Source organism: Scyliorhinus canicula, chromosome 15, assembly GCF_902713615.1.
Source record: "Scyliorhinus canicula chromosome 15, sScyCan1.1, whole genome shotgun sequence".
NCBI classification, from domain to species: Eukaryota; Metazoa; Chordata; class Chondrichthyes; order Carcharhiniformes; family Scyliorhinidae; genus Scyliorhinus; species Scyliorhinus canicula.
The window spans coordinates 50,871,639-50,885,132 of NC_052160.1; the positions used below are offsets into that span (position 1 = coordinate 50,871,639).

Here is a 13,494-nt window from a genome sequence, read left to right on the forward strand (position 1 = left end):
AGAACTCCATGCTTAAGAAAGGTTGGAAAAAGTGCACATTGCAAAGAGCGGGGTTGAAACAGGGGTTGGTCTTCTATAGTTTTCCTACTTTAAGTGGCCATTTAGTAATAATGGAAGCAAAGCAAAGAATAGCTGTGAGAGTGATGAAGTTATTGAAGAAACCCGAGTTCTTCTGCCTGAGCAGGAGGCAATTGAGAGGAAGTCTGACCAAGCCATTCAGGAATGTAAATTATATAGAAAACAAAGGTTGTTCATGATGCGACCATCCAGTCACTCAAAGACACGAGTAGAAGCAAACCGAGGTTTTAATCAGCTTAGAGCAGAGCCTGCCTGCGACTAGTACAATACTGTGGACCGCCTACAGGTCAACTGCTCTTTATACTTCCTTTCAAGGGGAAGAGCCATGGGCGGAGCCCGTACATGCCACAACATATCCCCCATGGGTGAAGCCACACAATAGGTGGAGCCCACAAGGTCAACAACATAACATAGCTGTAACACAATGGCAGAACATGATACTAATACACTGGTGACTTACTAGTACTAGACATTCACTACATTTCATGCATGTGGTAAACCACTGTTACAGCTGTATTAGGTGATGTAAGGTAGGACCTGTACTACAGGTTCGCCCGTAGCCCCTTCCTGCTGGCTCCGCCCAGTAGGAGGACCGTGTCCTCTATTCAGCAGCCATGTCGCCAGCTGCTGTGCGAGGCCACACGTCTTACTGCAATAAAGCCACAGTTGTATCCAACCTTAGTCTTTGTACAATTGATCATGCATCAATGCAAAACACTGGACATTGCTATTGTACTATATATTGTGGGAATAGTACAGCTCCAATGGAGTGGGTGTTGGGAGGGGGCAGTGTTTTGGTGGCATTGCAGTTTTGGATTATGTCCTTCCAACTATAGTGACAGATCTGATTACCATTTTTAGAATCCCAGCTTTTAGAGAATCAAAAGATTTGCATTTAAATAGCACCTTTTACAATCAAAGGACGTCTCAAATTAGAAACAGGAGTAAGACATTCGGCCGTGAGATGGATGGGGGTGTGAGGTACAGGGAGATATTAGTTGTGGGTTATGATGGGGGCAATGAGGTATTAACCAGGAGTTGGGGGGGGTGAACATCACTGGGGTGGGAGATGGGGTTGGTGTCGGGAGGGATTAAGGGGATGGGACAGGAGGGCAGGGGGGAGGGCACCGGGAGGTAGATCAAGGGAAAGGGGTTGTATAGATTGGGAGTGGAAGGGATAAGATAATGCATAGCCCATGGAGAACTCAGGTTCCTCGGGACAAGATTGCAGGCAGTTGGGGATATTGGGAGATATTGGGCGGGATTCTCCGACCTCCTGCCGGATGGGAGAATCGCCAGGGGTCGGCGTGAATTCCGCCCCCGCCGTCCTCCTAATTCTCCCGCCCCCAAAACCCGGCCTGGCGTGAGTCACGCATCCCGCCTTGGAGAATGGCGGGGTCCGGCGTGACACAATGGGCGCCGAGGCTGCCCGGAACCGCCGTCCTGCGATGGGCCGAAGTCCCGCCCGTCTGTTGCCGGTCCAGCCGGTGTAAATTGGAGTAGGTCCCTTACCGGCGGGACCTGTCGGAGTGGGCCGGCTCCGGGGTTCTTGGGGGGGCGCGGGGGGATCTGGCCCCGGGAGGTGCCCCCACGGGGGCCTGGACCGCGATCGGGGCCCACCGATCCACGGGCGGGCCTGTGCCATGGGGGCACTCAATCCTTCCGCACCTCCGCCATTCCCGGTGCGGAATCAAATCCCTCTGCGCATGCACGTTGATGATGCTGATGCTCCCGCGCATGAGCTGACTCGCGCTGGTGGAGGCCCATTGGCGCTGGTTGGCGTGGCGCCAAGTCCCTTTCCCGCCTGCCGGCGGTTCGCCAACCACTCTGGAGCAGGCCTAGCCCCTGAAGGTGCGGAGGATTCCGCACCTTTGGGGCGGCCCGACGCCGGAGTGGTTCATGCCACTCCGTGCCGCCGGGACCCCCCCTCCCTGCCATGTAGTGGTGAATCCCGCCCATTGAATTGCAGGAGGTGGGGAGGATTTTGAATTTTATTTCGATATTTACTTCCCACCTGATCACCCCCCATCCCCCACACCGTAATTGAGCTAAAAGCCATAGTTTAGTTCCTCGGGAGTGAACACTAACTCACAGGATATGCATCACTATCCCTAAATTCAACTTAAATAAATTTGGAACACCCAATTTTCTTTTTTCCAATTCAGGGGGAATTTAGTGCGACTAATTCACCTACCCTGAACAGATTTGGAATGTGGGGGTGAGACACATGCAAACTCCACACAGACGGTGAGCCGGGGCTGGGATCAAAACTGGCTCCTCACCGCCGTGAGGCAGCAGTGCTAACCACTGTGCCACCGGGCCACCCAACAACCTGCAATTATATCGGGCCTTTACTGGCATTAAAAAAATCCAAGATGTTTCAAAGGACTGTTTGCAGACATATTTATAAAGACAACTTCAAATTATTAAGTTGCAACAGAAACACATCACAAATGACAGTTCAAAATTAGGCATGATTAAGGCTGGCGTCGGAATGTTTTTACACTAAGAACAACGAATGAGCAAAGCCCATTCACAAAGGGAAGTGAAAGCAAAACAACAGCAGTTTGCATTTATGTAGCACCTCGAACGTATTATAACATCCCATGATGCCTCACAGAGGCATATTTGAACAGGCGATAACATAGAACATACAGTGCAGAAGGAGGCCATTCGGCCCATCGAGTCTGCATCGACCCACCTAAGCTCTCACTTGCACCCTATCCCTGTAAGCCAATAACCCCTCCTAATCTTTTGGACACTAAGGGCAATTTATCATGGCCAATCCACCTAACTTGCACGTCTTTGGGAGGAAACCAGAGCACCTGGAGGAAACCCACGCAGACACGGGGAGAACGTGCAGACCCCGCACAGACAGTGACCCAGCGGGGAATTGAACCTGGGATCCTGGAACTGTGAAGCCAGTGCTAGTCACTTGTGCGACCGTGCTGCCTCACAAAAGCTTGGTCAAAGTAGCAGTTTTCAAAGAACATCTTTAAAAGAAAGAGAGAGAGAGAGAGATGGAGAAGTGTAAGAAAGGAATTTGAAAGCTTAGCGTTTCGACAGTTCAAGGTAAATTTGCTGGCATAGTGATTGAAATCAGCTAGAGATGCAGAATTGGAGGAGCACAGAGAACTCAAAGGGTTGCAGGTCTGGAGGAAGTTCCAGAGATGGGAATGGGCAAAGCTACAGAAGAACATGAACAGAAGGATGTGAATTTTACATTTGAGGTATTGCTCGACTGGACCCAAAGTAGGTCAGCGAGCACAGGGGTGATGGGTGAATAAGAGTTACGATATGGGCAGCAGAGCTTTGGATGAGCTCCCGCATTTCAAAAGCCTTGAAGTCATTTATGACTTTTGAAAGCTGTGCTTGTGGCCTACCTTGCTATTTTTCATCTGGAAGTAGAAGGTTGGAACCTCTCAACAAGATTTTGCTGCTACTTAACTGCTTAAAAAATCAAGATGAAAGTGCGGTAAAATTAGCCAAAACTGTGAACATTTGTCTGCGGGGAGCCAAGTCTTCCTTCTCCTTCAGAATGTACAGTTTCAGCACCTTATAGATTGTACATTATTGCAGACTTGCAAACTTATTACAATTTTCTAGGGATTATACAGTTAAAAATAAGATGCATTTAGTTCACTGGCCCATTTGGGAAAACTGATGGATGGAGTTGTTCGGTTCTGGAACTATTATGGGCTGGTTTTACTTTTCCTTAGAAAAATAAATTATTTTATTTACAAAGCCATTTTTAAAACAAAGATTAACAGCTGTGCGCAGTTCTCATACTGCCTACAATCGAGGAATGTGGAAGCTATAACCTAGAAATTTAGACTACTGGTGGACAAACCAAAATTGAAGATGTTTAAAGAGTCAGTATGAGAATAATCCCACAAGGTAGTGAGAAGACTCCTAGGCAAGTCAATAAATTCAAGGCAATTGATAGTTGTGGAAATTGATCAATGTTCATCGTGTCGCAATATTTTGGCCTGAATTAATTACAGCACTGAATGAGTTTTCTTTCAGGGCGCATCTCTAGAAAAGGTGGGGGGACGAACGACCATGGGCTGTATACTTTGACTTGAGATGCACCTTGGGTCTCCATTGGAAAACCAGATTGTGGATCAGCCCTTTGGTGGTAATTAAAAATGGTGGATCAATGATTGTTGCGGGGAGGAAGTCCTCGACAGAACAATCTTTGGTGGAATATGAAAGGAGCCGAATGGCCTTCACTTACTCTGGATCACCTGAAGAATGTTTGCCAGGGATGCCCAGGGTTGGGGGCGCGGGTTTATTCTTCATGTTTGCGGTGCCGATGGAGGACTTCAACCATTGGCAGTGCAAAAATTCAGGCCTCATTGCATTGACTGAGCACCCTCACACAACTGAATGTATTCGACCAATGCTCCAGACTCAAAAGCCACACTGAGCAATCCGGCAGGAAGCCTCTATGGGGAGGCAGTGGTGTAGTGGTCTTGTCTCGTGGATTACACGTCCAGTGGCCCAAGGTAAAGGTCTGGGAATCTGGGTTTGAATCCTACCACAGCGGATGGTGAAATTTCAATTCATTAAAAATCTGGAATTAAAAGAGAAAACTATCATCGATTGCCATTAGAAGTCCATCTGGTTCACTAACGTCCTTTAGGGAAGGAAATCTGCCATTCTTACCCGGCCTGACCTATATGTGATTCTGGACCCAGAGCAATGTGGTTGCCACTTAAATGACCTAACAAGCCATTCAGTTCAAGGGCTATCAGGGATGGGCAATAAATGCTGGCCCAGCTAGCGACATCCCATGAATGAGTAAATAAAAATAATTATGACTACCACACACAGACAATCAGAAGGGAATATTCTCACGGCTTTAATGGACAGGCAGTTAACCATAGCTGCTGCTTAGCAGCAGAATAATAAGCGTGCACCAACACATTCAGTTTTGCACCACCACATTCAGTTTAATAAAACTGTATTCTCAGACTTATGTCAAGCACCACAGAGAATCAGCTAGTCTTTTACAAAAAGAAATCCATAGGGTTAGTTCAGGTGCATTATCGATTTTTCCTGTCACTTTGTAATCTAAAAATAGTTGTGAAATAAATAAAAGAACATGGCTTTAACTATATCATAAACAGTACCACAGGGCAGGGGAAGCAGTTATCTGTGTTTGAATTGCAGATGCGTCCTCCAGATTTATGTGTGTTTATCTCTTTCGTGCCCTCCAGCGTCAAGCTGTACCACGAGATTGCATTTGCCGATCTATATGAATCGATCAGATGAGACAAAAGGGACTTTGATCCGAGTCCCGGTCTGCCCTCTCAGGTGCCTGTAAAAAAAAAGGCCAGGGCATTATTTCAAAGCCAGAGATTGGCGAGAATGTGGAACTTGTTCCTTTAAGGAATGGTTGAGGTGAATAGCCGAGGTGCGTGTGGTGGGCGGTATTAGGGATATTACGGTACCCTGGATAATGCTGTAAGACCATTGGTGAGAGGTACCTGTGACTGCTATATCATTGGTGAAGCCTGCCTGCTGGTTCCGCCCAGTAAGGCAGAGTATAAGAGCCTGTGTCTCCCCAGCAGCTGCATTCTGTACCTGCGCTGCTGGGGGAAACATCTAGTCCAATAAAGCCTTCAATTGTCCGCCAATCTCGCTTCTGGAGTCATTGATCGAGCATCAGTGCGTTTCAGGAGAAGCTGGATAAACACAACAAACTGGATGAGGTAAGGTGGAAGGATAGCTGACTGGAGTATTAGCACTGCATGGACTATTTGAACCAAGTGGCTTGTTTCTGTGCTGTAGATACCATGGGCTGAATTTTCTGTTCTGGAGACCAAATGCAATGGCGGGCAGGTCTCGTGGCATGCTTTCGGTTGGGAGGCGTAGTGGGAAATTGAGTCTGATTTTACACCGGGAAACTCATTAATTATGCATCAGCGAGTGGCTCTCTGAATCACATGGCAGGATGAGCAGTGATTCGTCCACCCCGCTGTGAGCTAATGGGGTCAAACGTCCAGGCGCCATGTTTAAATGCCACCTGAACACACAGGTCCACCCGGGGGCAGGAACATTTTTGAAATGTCTCCACTGGAAAAAAAGCTGCTCTCGGTTTCAGCAATGGCTTCCCTGAGGCCCTTACTTGTAGAGTCTGCCAACATTGGGATATCCTCTACCTTAAGAATGACTCCAAGAAGCCCACTAGACACGCCTCTCCAGCCTGGAGAGGATGAATGATCTCACCCGCTCCTCCAGGTTAAATCACCCTCCTCCTCACTCCAATCTCACACTCTTATAATGGCACCACGCACTCAGAGGATTATACTGCTCAAGGATCCCACACAATATTAGCAGGGGGACTCGTCCATCACCACTGATTGTCTCACCGACACTTTAACATCAACAGCATCTCAGCGATCTTGCAGCACAAACTCAATCCTCAACCCTAACTGGGGAGGGCTCAGCAAACACAGCAGGTCTGCATGCTTCCCAACCTCTCCTGCATCTCTTCTCATCACATTTCATACCATTTATCTTCCTGCAGGCCAAGCTCTCCCACAATCAGAGGGTGATATCCCAGGAGGGGCAGCAGAAGTTTAGGAGCTGATCCAGATTGAGGAGGATGCTACTGAGCGTCCAAGTGAGGACAAAGGCTGTTTCTGTGGGGATGTCGAGATTTCCCAGTCAGCCAGTCAGGATGAGGCCTCCATGAGTTTGTCACATCCTGAGAGTCACGGTGTCATGTCATGTTGTATTTTGCCTGCTTATGAACCGTATCTATCTTCTCTCTCTTACAAGTACCAGCAGTCCAAGACAGAGCTCCAGACTAACTATAAGCCCGACCCCAGGCCAACGCAGAGAAGGATGCGGAGAATGGATCAGAGGGAGGCCCATTACTGTATTTACCTGCACTCTCCACCAGTGCAGAGACAGATACCCCGGTGGGTTATCAATCTAGATTAGGCTCGGGGTCACATTCTGGGGAACAGCTCATTGACGTGTCTCTGCAGCAATCAGTGGCAGTGACAACCCCAGGCTCTGGCACTTGGAGGACAGACACCCATTGAGTCTGAGTTGGATAATGACCCCCTGCAAGCAGCTGTCACGAACATGCTGGAGAGGTAATGGCAGGCAATGGAAAAATGGGTAGATATGCGAGAAGCAGACAGCAGATTAAAGCTAACGATGGCAGAGTCTGTCCGTGTACTCTTTGATGTCATGGCTCCAACATGCAAGTGCCTTGAGTCTCCATGGTAGCCACCTTGGAGAACCTGATCCTGCTGGGCCAGCACGCCATAACTATAGTTATTGGAGGAATCCACCAGTGGCTAGATGAGAGGGAAGAGGGGCACCTTGACCTCCCTCCATCTCTCTGTCCATCATTGACTCCCCCTACACCCCCACCATACCCCATTGACCCCCATGTCACTGTCACCCTTCACCACCCTCTCCAACCCTACCATACACCATTGTATCCCATGTCGCTGTCACCCCTCACCACCGTCTCCAACCCTACCATTCTCCATTGTCCCCCATGTTGCTGTCACCCCTCACCACCCTGTCCAGCCCCACCATACCCCATTGTCCCCCATGTCGCTCCCATCCTTCACCACAGGGCAGCACGGTAGCACAGTGGTTAACACTGCGGCTTCACAGCTCCAAGGTCCCAGGTTCGATTCGCGGCTTGGGTCACTGTCTGTGCAGAGTCTACACTTTCTCCCCTTGTCTGCGTGGGTTTCCTCTGGGTACTCCGGTTTCCTCCTACAGTCCAAAGACGTGCAGGTTAGGTGGATTGGCCATACTAAATTGCCCTTAGTGCCCAAAGGGATTGGGTAGGGTTGCTGGGTTACAGGTGTGGGCTTTAGTGGGCTCTTTCCAAGGACCGGTGCAGACTTGATGGGCCGGATGGCCTTCTTCTACACTGTAAATGCTAGGTCTAGGTCTATAAGACCATAAGACCATAAGACATAGGAGTGGAAGTAAGGCCATTCGGCCCATCGAGTCCACTCCGCCATTCAATCATGGCTGATGGGCATTTCAACTCCACCTCCCAGCATTCTCCCCATAGCCCTTAATTCCTCGCGACATCAAGAATTTATCTATTTCTGCCTTGAAGCCATTTAGCGTCCCGGCCTCCACTGCACTCTGCGGCAATGAATTCCACAGGCCCACCACTCTCTGGCTGAAGAAATGTCTCCGCATTTCTGTTTTGAATTTACCCCCTCTAATTCTAAGGCTGTGCCCACGGGTCCTCGACTCCTCGCCTAACGGAAACAGTTTCTTTGCGTCCATCCTTTCTAAGCCATGTATTATCTTGTAAGTTTCTATGACCCTCTCCAACCCCACCATACCCCATTGCCCCCCCATGTCACTGTCATCCCTCACCACCCTCTCCACCCCCACCATACCCAATTGTCCATCATGTCTCTGTCATCTCTCACCACCTTCTCCAACGTCACCATACCCCACTGTTCCCCATGTCTCTGCCATCCTTCATTCACTTTCCCCATATTCCCACCACACCCCTATTGTCTAGACATATAAATACTGTGGCTACAACAGCAGGCTAGAAGCTGGAATCCGACATCAAGTAACTCACCTGATTCTGCAAAGCCTGTCTACCATCTACAAGGCACAAGTCAAGAGCGTCATGGAATACTCCCCACTTTCATGGTCGAGTGCAGCTCCAACAACATTAAAGAAGCTCGACAGCAACCAGAATAATCCATAAATGTTCCACCCCTCCACCACCGACGCACAGTAGCAGCAATGCGTACTATCTAGAAGATGCATTGCAGGAACTCACCAAGGTTCCTTCGGCAGCATCTTCCAAACCAACAACCACTACCATCTAGAAGGACAAGGGCAGCAGATAAGATACATGAGAACACCACCAGCTGGAAGTTCCTCCAGGCCACGCACTACCCTGACTTGGAAACAAATCGCTGTTCCTTCACCGTCGCTGGGTCAAAATGCTGGAAACTCCCTCCCTAACTGCACAGTGGGTGTACCTACTCCACATGGCCAGTGGTTCAAGGCAGCTCACCACCACCTTCTGATGGGCAATTAGGGATGGGCAATAATTGCTGGCCTGGCCAATGAAGTGCACATCCCCTGAGTGAATTCAAAGAGCGAACACACAGCACACACAGACCCATGTGCGCACCCATAACATACACACACACATACACCACACACAGTCAGACAGACACAGGCACAGAGATACACAGACACGGAGACACCCATACACTAGCCAGCATGGAATAGGAGTGGAAACTGTATATTTTTTTCCTCTCAATTATAAGGCACCTGATTACTACCCTGGGCCCACCAGATTACTCAGTCCACACCAGGGATCAAAAGTGGGACCTTCCAGACCTTTGCAGCTTAGTTTCTATCCAGGCAGCATAGTCCTTTAATTAGCCATCGAGGGAGCTTAAAAAAAGGTTTGTATTTTTTAATTGTCATCAATGTGTTTCAGAGTTAATTTATTTTAACTTTGATACTTAAATGGTATGATTTAATTGGTATTATTTGTTGAAATTTAATTAAAATTCATTAACTCAATTCATTTGATCCTGCTTGTAATTATTTATTCAAGTGTTTTGCAAATGATTCTCAGCTCTGCGTTAATGTGGCATATGCCTGGTTTGAAACCTCAGGTTTTTTTTAAACCAAATTTATCACCCTCTCATTTGTAGAGTGAAAATGATATCAAATGAACAAGACAAAGGGCGAGTCGGAGCTTGGGGGTCAGTAGGGGAGAATTTGCGTGTCATATTTGATTAATCTTGCACTTTTATGAAGGAGCTGAAAACTTGCCAAGACCCCGAGCAGGATAAAAATGGTTTAGTTCCCTCTCTGTTACATCTGCTTTCTTCCAGGAGCACATTTCATACCAAATGAAATAGCAGCCTTTTAAAGGGAATACAGCCTCAAATGGCCTCTTGTCACAAGGCCAGCAGCAATTGCATAAAATCTTTTAATCAACTGAGCATGCAGCAATTGTGAGTCTCTTTATATAGTGACACCCACTATAGGTCTTAAAGATTAGCACCAGGACTTGTATGCAAATTGGGTTTTCTGAAGAAGCAAATTGAATTGAAAGGAATGAGTGAGGCACATTGCCGATATTATCAGTCTGCTGTGGGATGTCAGAATATATTTTTATCTGTCTTCTATTCATGAAGTGAGCGATAAACAGATCACAAAAGCTGAAAATTACTAACAATGATATGATTCAATGTTATTACTGTATTCTTTGGAGAGTTGGATTGAATCTCATTTCACCAACATATTGAATTACTGTGTGTGTTCCTCATGAGTAAAGAAGAGTTTTCTTTGTGTCTCCAGTAGTCTCCCTTCCTTTTGTGACTTTTTCCCGGGGTTCCAGATGGCAAGTTGCTCAAACGAACCATCTTTCCATGGGTGAGTCTCGAGGGGCAGGATCTGCCTTCTCTCTCCAATGTGCCTGGAGCTCACTCAATTCCCATAGAGCAGAAGGAGCTCAAACTACCTGAAAGTGCAGTAGAAGCTTATTGAATAAAAGCTTTCAAAAAGGAATTAGCCATACACCACATGGACTACAGGGGTTGAACAAGGTCACCGCCTTCTGGAGGAGAATTAGGGATGGGGAATAAACGAAAGAGAAAATGCTGGAAAATCACAGCAGGTCTGGCAGCATCTGTAGGGAGAGGAAAAAGCTAACGTTTCGAGTCTGATGACTCCTTTTCAAGCGGGTAATATATGCTGGCTCAGCCAAGCGGAGCGACATCCTTCGACCAAATGAAATGAAATGAAATGCAGGTTATGGTGAAAGCGCAGGGCTGTGGGAATGATTGGTTAACTCCCTCAAAGAGGCAGAACAAACACAATGGGCTGAATGGCCTCCTTCATTGCTGTATGACACTACAATGCTTCCTGATATCTCCCTCAAACATGTTCTTCACAATTTTGTGCTTGCTTGCCTTTCTGCCCTGGCATTTACTAACCTTCTCCTGACCCAAACTGTGTAATTGCATTAGGCATGATCATTTTCTTACTCTTAATCGAGAACAGTTGACAATTTCTTCCTGGGTTTTGATTTGAATATTGATTTTTCTTTTTTGTCCATTTTTCATTTAGGGAGAAAAGGCTCAGCAGCAAAAACAAACAATAACATTGGCTGGCAGCAAATTGGCATTTACAGTAAGAATTCCAAGAACTGGAAAGCAGCCATTTTAGTTTTCCGGAGGCGTCGTAACCATCTGTCACACTCTGCCTCTAATCTATTTTATTGTTTTCTTTGCATTTTAACTTTCCGTACCCTCACAGCATCCCATAGTCACATAACGGATTAGCACATACATAGAAACGTACATGGAAAATAGAAGCAAGAGGCAGCCATTTGGCCCTTCAAGCCTGCTCCACAATTCATTGAGATTGTGGCTGATCATCAAGTTCAATACCCTGAGACCCCCCCCCCCCCCCCAGCCCCCTTCCCTCCCTCCCCCACCCCCGCATTTCCCTTGATTCCTTTAACCCCATGAGCTATATCTATTCTTTCTTCAAGTTAATCAACATTTTGGCCTCAACTATTTTCTGTGGCAGTGAATTCCGCAGATTCACCACTCTCTGGAAGAAATTTCTCCTCATCTCAGTCCTGGAAGTTTTACTCCTTCTCTCTCTCCTCTTGGGCTGACCCTCCGCATTGAGGATGACCTGCTTCCACTCCAGGGAGGTGGGTTCTGCCGTGGCTTAATAGTCCGATCCTGGATCCGCAGACTCTGCCACAGTTTGGCAGATGGTGCTTGATGAGGTGGGTGGGTGGGACGCTCTGGATTCTGTGTTCTCTTTCCGCTGCTCATGCTCCACGCTACGACGCATGAGGTGATAGGTGCCTTCGCTGATGCTTTTTGTCCAGCTTGTGCGTTCTAAGGCAAGCATTTCACATATGTCCCTTATCCCTTTACCCCTTTTCCTCAAACTATGACCCCTAGATCTGGAATCCCCCAGCACCAGGAATATTCTTTCTGAATCTACCCTGTCTAATCCTGTTAGAATTTCTAAGTTTCTATGAGATACATTTTATTTTGAATGCTCCACGCGTTTTGGTAAATATTTTTAAAAAAATATTTAAATTCTTTTTTCACATTTTCTCCCAAATTTACACCCACCAACAATAAACAATAATCAGTAACAAATATGCCAAACCCCAAACATTAGCCCGCATGTTCACATAAACAAGTGACAAAAAATAATCAGGAATCACTCATAGTCACTATTAACACACACAATCCCCCTCCCCCCAACCCTCCCAACCACCCCCTCCAAATTAATGTTATGCAGTTCTTGAAAGTGCATAATGAAAAATGCCCACGAATTGCAGAACCCCTCAGGTCAAACTTAACCTTCTCAAGAGTCAAGAATTCTAACAGGTCCCCCCCGCCACGCCAGGGCACAGGGTGGAGAGGTTGCTCTCCATCCCAACAGGATCCGCCTTTGAGTGATCAAAGAGGCGAAGGCTACAACATTTGCCTCTGCGCCCGTTTCCAACCCCAGCTGGTCCAACACCCCGAATATGGCCTCCAGAGAGCCCAGGTCCAGTTTCATGTGCACCACTTTAGCGATTACCCTAAAAACCTCCTTCCAGTAATCCTCCAGCTTTGGACAGGTCCAAAACATATGAACATGATTAGCGGGGCTCCTCCTCGCAATGTTCACATACATCTTCTACTTCTTCAAAGAATCGGGTCATCCTCGCCCTTGTGAGGTGTGCTGTATACACCACCTTCAGCTGTCTCAGACCCAACCTCGCGCATGAGGTGGAGTCGTTCACTCTCCGGAGCACCTCATACCAGAACCCCTCCTCCATATCCTCTCCCAACTCTTCCTCCCACTTTGCTTTGATCCCTTCCAGTGGTGCCTTCTCCTTTTCCAAAATAGCTCCGTAAACCTCCGACAGTACCCCCTTCTCCAGCCACCCTGTCGTCAGCACCTCCTCCAGCGATGTGGAGGCTGGTTCCTCCGGGAAGCTCTGCATCAACTTTCTGGCAAAATCTCAGACCTGCATGTATCTAAACATTTCCCCCTGCTCCAGCTCATACTTCGCTTCCAGCTCCTTCAATCCTGCAAACTGACCCCTAAGAAACAAATCTTTTATTATCTTAATCCTCTTCTCCTCCCATTTCTGAAAATTTTCATCCCACTTCCCTGGCTCAAACTTGTGGTTCTCCCGAATCGGCATTTCCCTTGACCCTGCCCCCAACCCAAGGTGTTGGCGAAACTGCCTCCAAATTCTCAAGGAAGCTATTATTACCAGGCTCCCTGAGTATTTCCCCAGGGCTGTTGGGAGTGGCGCTGTTGCTAGCGCCTTCAATCTTGATCCCATACACAAACTCTCCAACATTCTGACCCACTGGGAATCAACCCCTCTGACCCAGCTCC

At 47.5% G+C, this 13,494-nt stretch overlaps 1 long non-coding RNA gene across 1 annotated transcript in view; it reads right to left on the bottom strand.

Moving 5' to 3' along the window:
• Positions 1–4,653: 4,653 nt before the first annotated feature.
• LOC119978105 overlaps positions 4,654–13,494 on the bottom strand; it is a 148,268-nt gene continuing 139,427 nt past the window's right edge. Inside the window, exon 4 of the long non-coding RNA XR_005463385.1 lies at positions 4,654–5,401. This is a non-coding gene — a long non-coding RNA (uncharacterized LOC119978105). The remainder of the gene's footprint in view (positions 5,402–13,494) is intronic.